The sequence below is a fragment of the Euphorbia lathyris genome, chromosome 9 (assembly GCF_963576675.1).
Source record: "Euphorbia lathyris chromosome 9, ddEupLath1.1, whole genome shotgun sequence".
Lineage (NCBI taxonomy): Eukaryota > Viridiplantae > Streptophyta > Magnoliopsida > Malpighiales > Euphorbiaceae > Euphorbia > Euphorbia lathyris.
The window spans coordinates 40,842,415-40,850,871 of NC_088918.1; the positions used below are offsets into that span (position 1 = coordinate 40,842,415).

General features: G+C 33.9%; 1 long non-coding RNA gene across 1 annotated transcript; it reads left to right on the top strand.

Annotated features, from left to right (window-relative positions):
* The first annotated feature begins 365 nt into the window (after nt 1-365).
* LOC136206795 (uncharacterized) lies at nt 366-1,036 on the top strand. Its single transcript, XR_010676444.1, has 3 exons — nt 366-458; nt 544-675; nt 776-1,036. It is a non-coding gene; the product is annotated as an uncharacterized lncRNA (long non-coding RNA).
* Nucleotides 1,037-8,457: the final 7,421 nt, after the last annotated feature.

Genomic DNA, 8,457 nt, shown 5'->3' on the forward strand with positions numbered 1-8,457 from the left:
GATTTCGCGGGGGTAATTTGGGAATCTAAAATAGTAGGGTATATATTTGAGTTTTTAGGGTTTTATCTTTAGATTGCCAGCCACCTATCTCCTTATTCTTCCTCTTCTCTCTTCTTTTCTCGGATACCCTAAGCCTGGAAGCTCAAAGCTTCGACAATGGCGTCCCTTTCCCTCTCGTTCACTTGCTTCTCCGACTTCCCTCCACCTTTTTCTCCTTTTCTTCTCTTTTCCAGAACCCTAACACCTTCTCCCATGGCAGCCTCTATTTCTGAATCTTCTTCAACCTTCGAGAAGATCTAAAGCTTCTTTACTATCCATGGCTTCTTCCATCTTCATCCTTCAACTTCCTTTTCGAAGACCCGTTAGCCACGGCCGCCATCCTTCTTTCCTTCTCTGTTGATCCGACGATCTGCGATGGCTTTCCTAGCGGAGGGAGATCGGTGGTGGAGGTTCAGTCGGTGAGTTTTTTTTCTTTAATCTTTTCTCTGCTTGGTTCGGCTCAAGTCCGACGTCCCGGCGACTAAACTTCCTCGGTTTTTACAGGTGAAACGGAGCTAAACTTCTCCGATCTACCTTGTCCGTAGGGTTTACAGACGGGCGGCCCTTGCAGAGGGCGGACGGCCATCGTTCGGCTCCCTAGAGGTCCGATCTACCCCTGATCTGGTTTCTCCTGAGGTAAATAATGTTTATTGCGTTTTTTCCTTTTCGTATTTTCGTCGTTAACGGAAATGTCACTGATTTATTTCTTTTCTTGTTCGTTGGACCCGCACTGCAGGTTGGTGGTGACTCATGGGTTTACTACAGATTAAAGAAAACAAAGACCCTTATTTGTGACATTCTGTGTTTTTCCTTAGAAAAAGGACTTGCTGTTGATCTGAAATGGAGATGCCGTGTTTTACTCTTTTCAGAAACCTTTTTATCTTTTGGTTTTGGTTTAGTTGCAGATTCTGTTTTTTTCTTATTTTTTTGGTCTGGATCTGAGGAAGAGCATAACCTCATTTTTTTGTTGCATTGTAAATGTATTTTTAATGTGAAGCAAAAGAGTCGAACAGTGAATGAATGAAAGAAGATGAAGATGAGATACAATGGCTAAGAAAAAAAGATAAAACTGAGTGAAATAACAAATGATATGATTTTTCTAAAGCAGGGGATTTCCAGATCTGGAAAGTAGAACCTATATTCCAGATCTTTTAGAATCCCTTGCATCTTTAATGTTTTTTTTAAGAAAATGAGATAGATGAATGAGAAGAGGATTGCAATAACAAAAAGGGCTGAATTTTTCAAAGCTGGGATTTCCAGATCTGGAAAGTAGAACCTATTTTCCAGATCTGTGAATCCCCTTACATCTTTAACATTTTTAAGGAAAATGGGATGAAAATGATATACACTAGATCAGAAAAAGATAAGAAAAATATTGAAATAATAAGAAAGATAGAACTAGATCTTTGTATTTGGATACTGGCTTCTTAAAAACTCAGCCTTTAAAAGCTTAAAAGAAGAAAATAAATTTTATTGTTATTTTAAAAATGGTAGAAGTAGATGAATAACTGAGTTTGAAAACAGTAGAGGAAAAGAACTAATAAAGACAAAGAAGATGGCTTACATGATCTTATTTTTCTGCTTCTTTTTTACATATCCCACATGCTTTTTTTTGACCCTCTCCTTCCTCTCTTCTTTCTTTTCTTCTGTCCCCCTTTTTTTGTGTTTGTCTTATGCTTGGCCCCTTTCTTTATATAGAGAATTTTCTAATTAATTAAGGACTAATAAAGTGTTAATACAGCCTAATTAGAGTTGATTTGGATTTGTGCTTGATTAGTGAGTACCAATTTATTAGAATAGGTTTGGGCTTGAGTTCTGGATTTGGGCTTGTTGGAATAGGTTTTGACCCCCTGAAATCTTATAATTTCTGAAGTTATTTAACAAGATATTCTGTTTATTATTATTTAAACATTTTAGATTTTGTTTGTAACTACATCAATAAAATTAAACATCATTTCATTCATATCTAATTAAAAGAAATAACGTTCATTTAATTAATAATGGTCGTTTTAATCAATCGATTTAATCCTTATAACATAAACATTCAACCGATTTTAGGGATTATATATATAATTTCAATTCTTTTTTAAAAATATTAGTTTATTAAGTAAATATCTACAATAAAAATATTTATGAAATAAATTGGTTTAAAAATGTAAAATTATAAAAAAAAAATGAGAAATTACCCCGGACAAAATGGGTATCTACAGTTGCCCCCCTTTATATAGCTTTATGCAATAAAGATATATAAAGTAGCTCTAGATATACATTTTGCACGCTTTCAAAGTAGCCTTATCGTAAACAGTCATTGATTCCGAGACTTGATCTCGGGAGATCGATATAATTAGGGTTCGAATCCTGGAGACTTGATCTTAAGATATTCGAGGGGAACGAACATTTCTATCTTGAATAGAAATGAATTGCGAGACTATATATGGAAGGATTAAGGATTTGAATCATGAGGCTTGATCTCAAACGATCCAACAGTTTGGATGAACAAATCATGAAACTTGATCTCAGAGGATTCATGAGAAGAAGGTTTATAGGATGCCAAATTTTTATTTCGTGACTGAAATGAGCTTTTAAAGTGGCTCCCCCGCAACCGAAATGAACTTTTATAGCGGCTCCTCGCAAGTTTGGAGACTAGTGCCTTACAATGTAAACGTTCATCTCAAGAGAGAATATGAGGTTTCAAGACCCAAAATATTCAAAGGAATTAGTTGTTAAATGGGAGTGATCATGAAGACCCGACATTGAAGAATTGAAATGGGTAAATTCTATCTTGAATAGAACGGGGTCACGAGACTGGACCTTGAATGAATGAATAAAACAGACATTTCTATATTGAGTAGAAATTAATCGTGAGATCTGGTGAAAGGATCAACAAAAACAACAACGGTTTCTATCTTGAATACAATTTAATCTAAAAAATATACATGATTTCAAAAGATTTTAAAGAAGAAAAAAACTCCTATGTTGAATAGGCTTCGACTCAAAAGATGCATGATTTTATCAAATTGGGCTTTGAAAATAGTTTCTTACTTTGAGTAGGGGTGAATCTTGAGATTTGATCTCGAAGAATTAAAAAAAGGTAAATTCTACCTTGACTGGAAGTGAATCCTAGGACTTGATCTCGCTGAATTCAACAAGGGTAAATTTCTATCTTGAATAGACATGAATTCTGAGACTTGATCTCGAGAAGTTTAGATGGAGACACTAAGTCTTGAATAGAAGTGAAACCTGAGACTTAATCTTGAGGATTTAGAAAGGGATAAGCATGAATAGAAGTGAATTTTGAGGCTTGATCTCAAGGAATTCAAAAGTAATAATTCTATTGGGTATCAAAGTGAATCTCGAGACCTGGTCTTGAGGAATTAAAAATGGGAGAACTTCTATCTCGAACAGAGGTGAAATTTGAGACTTGATCTCGAGGAATTAAAAAAAAATGATAACATCTATCTTGAAATAAAAATGAATTCTGAGACTTGATCTCGTTGAATTCAAAAAATGGGTAAATTTTTATCTTGAATGGAAGTGAATCCTGGAGACTTGGTGTTGAGGAATTCAAAAGGAGCAGAGAATCTTGAGATTCGATCTCAATGATTTCAAAGGGGATAAATTTTATCATGAATAGAGACGAATCGTGAGACTTGATCTCAGTGGACTCAAAAAGCAACAAAAAGTTATATCTTAAACAGAAATGACTTAAAAACAGCAAATATTTATATCTTGAATCGAATCATGAGACTGGATCTCAGTGGACTCAAAAACTAAAAAGAAAAATTTATAAACTGAATAAAAATGACTTAAAAAGTAACAACAATTTATATCTTAAATCGAATCATGAGACTGGATCTCAGTGGACTCAAAAAGTAAAAGGAAAATTTATAAACTGAATAAAAATGACTTAAAAAGTAACAAAAATTTATATCTTAAATCGAATCATGAGACTGGATCTCAGTGGACTCAAAAAGTAAAAAGAAAAATTTATAAACTGAATAAAAATGACTTAAAAAGTAACAAAAATTTATATCTTAAATCGAATCATGAGACTGGATCTCAGTGGACTCAAAAACTAACAAAAGGTTATATATTGAATAGAAATGAATCGTGAGACTCAATCTCAATAGGCTCAAAGAGTAACAAAATGTTATATATTGAATAGAAATGAATCGCGAGACTCGATCTCAGCGAACTCAAAAAATAAGGATTTCTATCTCGAATACAAATGAATCGTAAGACTTGATCTCAGCGGACTCAAAATGGGTAAAGATTTCTATCTTGAATATAAATGAATCATAAGACTTGATCTCAGCGGACTCAAAATGGGTAAAGATTTCTATCTTCGTGAGACTTGATCTCAACAGATCCGAAATGAATAAAGATTCCTATCTTGAATAGAAATGAATCGTGAGAATTGATCTCAACGGATCCAAAATGAAGATTTCTATCTCGAATAGAAATGAATCATGAGATTTGATCTCAGCGGACTCAAAGGGGATAAAGATTTCTATCTTGAATAGAAATGAATCGTGAGAATTGATCTCAACGGATCCAAAATGCAGATTTCTATCTCAAATAGAAATGAATCATGAGATTTGATCTCAGCGGACTCCAAGGGGATAAAAATTTCTATCTTGAATAGAAATGAATCGTGAGACTTGATCTAAGCGGACTCGAAAAAGAATAAAAATTTCTATCTCGAACAGAAATGAATCGTGAGATTTGATCTCGACGGACTCAAAATGGAGGAAGATTTCTATCTTGAATAGAAATGAATCGTGAGACTTGATCTCGATGGACTCAAAATAATAAAGATTTCTACATTGAGTAGAAATGAATCGTGAGACTTGATCTCAACTGATCCAAAATGAATAAAGATTTCTATCTCGAATAGAAATGAATTGTGAGACTGGATCTCAAGTGATACAAAAATAAAGATTTCTATCTCGAGTAGAAATGAATCACGAGACTTGATCTCAGCGGACTCAAAATGGGTAAATATTTCTATATTGAATAGAAATGAATTGTGAGACTTGATCTCAATAGACTCTAAATGGATAAAGATTTCTATCTCAAATATAAATGAATCGTGAGACTTGATCTCAACGGGCTCAAAAAGGAATAAAGAGTCATATCTTGAATAAAAATGACTTGAAAGCAACAAAAATGTATATCGTAAATAGAAATGAATTAAAAGTAATGGAAATTTACATCCTAAATAGAAACTAATCGTGAGACTTAATCTCAATGGATCTAAAATAATAAAGATCTTTAATTTGAATAGAAATGAATCGTCAAACTTGACATCAACATATTCAAAATAAAGATTTCCATCTCAAAATAGAAGTGAAAGGTGAGACTTGATCTCAACGGATACAAAATAAAGATGTCTACCTCCAATGGAAATGAGTCGTGAGACTTGATCTCAGCGGACTCAAAAAAGATTTCTATCTTGAATAGAAACGAGTCGTGAGACTTGATCTTAGTGGACTCGAAATAATATAGATTTCTACGTTGAGTAGAAATGAATCGTGAGACTTGATCTCGACTAATCCAAAATGAATAAAGATTTCTATCTCGAATAGAATGAATCATGAGACTTGATCTCAGCGGACTAAAAAAAGAAATAAAGATTTCTATCTCAAATAGAAATGAATCGTGAGACTTGATCTCAACGAATCCAAAATAAATATTTCTATCTCGAATAGAAATGAATCGTGAGACTTGATCTCAGCGGACTCGGAATAATAAAGACTTATATCTCAATTAGAATTGAATTGCGAGACTTGATCTCAACAGATCCGACAAGGAATAAAGATTTCTATCTCGAATAGAATTAAATTGTGAGACTTGATTTCAACGGATCCAAAAGGAACACAAGTTTCTATTTTAAATAGAAAAGAAAAATTTCACTAGAGGAATTTTTGAGAAAACTGTATTTTTTTATGTAATGTAATGTGGTTATTTTTTTCAGAATATCCATAATGAGATAAAAAAAATTGTCGATATCAATTTTTTTTTACATAATTATCGATTTGGCTCATTCATATGCTTATAATCCAAGAAAGATCAAGATTGCTTTCCTGGTACCTCAACTTAATCTCGTCAAAATGCATGTGTTCGTGCCTTCACTTGTAGTAGACAACAATTTCTTCGAATTGGATAAACATACTCTCGGTCTGCAACATTTCTTCTTGAAGTGGTTTAAAAAGATTTTTTTTCTAGAATTTCATGTATGACCAATGTCCTTGTCTGATAGTAACTTGTGTTGAATTATGCAAACTCATTCCACAAAGAGTAATCAGCTCGTTTGATCTTGAAATCCATGAATCTTTGTGTTGTTGAAGATTATGATTCTTTATAATGTGTATTTTTTCCAAACCATTCTCATTCTTCATGTTTGTCGAAAGGTATCTTGCCCCCAATTCTTTCTTCTATTGGTTCTTTAACTCAAGTAGAAATGTAGCTTTTTGCTAGAAGGGTCATCACATTGCCCCCGATATTAGTCAGTTGTGCATGCTTAAACTTGTGGAGAAACATCATCTTCATGATGTGTATGGACGTTGAACCAAAAAAAATTGGGGTACTATCTTGATAACTCGTTGTTCAAATCAAACATGACACTAGAATTGAAAAATATTCATTTCAAATATTCTCAGAATCATAATCATTTAATAAATGCACAAGACCATTTTCAGAGAAAAGATTTGGCAAATAATGGAGTAAAGTGTAAGCATGAAAGCTATATGTTGTTAGAAATGAGTGTCATACCTCAATGGTGTGAGATTTTTATTGTGAGATTCGGTTCAAAAGGGCTTATCCGAAAGTGATTGTGACCATAAAGTTATTTGAAATTTTTTAATGATCATGAAATAAGGAAGATTTCATTGTTCAACACATCCCTACATGATGTCATTGTTCAAAATCTTGAATCTTCGTTGGTTTCAACACTTTGAGTGCTCCCACCTTGTCGTTGAATAATGAATTTCGCCATCAGAATCAAATGTCATTTCACTTTGATGCTTCAATGATGCCCCCAAAGTGGAGTGTGCTGCAACTTTTGCATAAATCGCCCTTTGCGGGTTTTCGACTTAACATGCCTTGGTTTTTGCTTGAGTGATCCTTTGTAATTTTCTCACTCAGCATGCTCTTTATTTTATTGCCATTTATTTTCTAGTTAGATCGCCCTTGCGGGTTTTCGACCTAACATGCTAAATTTTTTTTCTTTTTAATCATTTTTTGCATGCCTATTTTGAGATGAGCTCACTCCATCTTCTGACTTGATTTATCTTCTTCTGATGCATTGCTTGACTTCCTTGCGCATGTCGTTAATGAATATATGTCATTGAAATCTCATTCATAGTGTTGATCTTGATAAACTCTCAATAGTTCTAGAGTAAATGCTTTCCCTTGAATGATGAGAGTACTCCTTTTATCGTTTGGTGAGGGAACACTATAACTCTTGCTCTTGTCCATGTGTTCATCTTGATCATAATTTCATCTTCCTCAATCAATGTTTATGATAACATGCAGTCTCAAATAAAATTTCGAGGTTATTGAATCAAATTAATTTTGCATTAAAACTACCATATGCTTATTTTTCATACTCATCTCCACTAACCGTAACTAACATCATGATTAGGGATCGAAAGGTCTTTTTAGGTTAAAGGTAATAATGAGGGAAAAGGCTTGGAAAACCAGTTGAATTTGTCAATTTTCGTATGTCACGAGGAGATTTATTTGCTCTAACTCGGCTGATTTGACCTGATCGTCTTACGACTGTATGTACTTGACCTGCCTTAATTTTTGCCTAGATTGAGGTTTTCAACCTAGCAGGCTTACCCTTTCTTTTGCCTAGACCGCCATTGTGGGGTTTTTGGTCTAGCGGGTTCTTTTCTTCTTTCCTTGCCCTATTTTTGCCTAGACCGCCCTTGTGGGGTTTTCGATCTAGCGAGCTTTTTTCTTTTTGTTTTAGCTGCATTTGACATTGTATTGCAGCATCTTGGAACATCTATTGATTGACCTGGTATTGGTCACTTTGAAGGTATATTGATTATATGACTTTCGATCATCCTTCAGTTAAGTGGTTTTCTTGTAGGAAAAGTGAGAATTTCGTGATATGAAAGAAAGGTTTATCATCGGCTCAAAGGGCGAACAAAGGAACATGATGAAAGGGTAGGTAAAAGGCTGAATGAGTGATTCAAAGAAGGCCTTAGTCATTTTCCTAATCATGAGTTAGTCAGATATTTCGCCTCGAGGAATAATCAAATAAGTTCTAGAGTTTTGAAATTAATTTAATCCATTAACCAAGATAATTTTTCTAAGACATGCACAAATCACTAACATAACTATCTACAGTAGACTGAGATATCTGAAATTGAGTTTATGTTGCACAAGCCTCCTTGACTTCCTCAA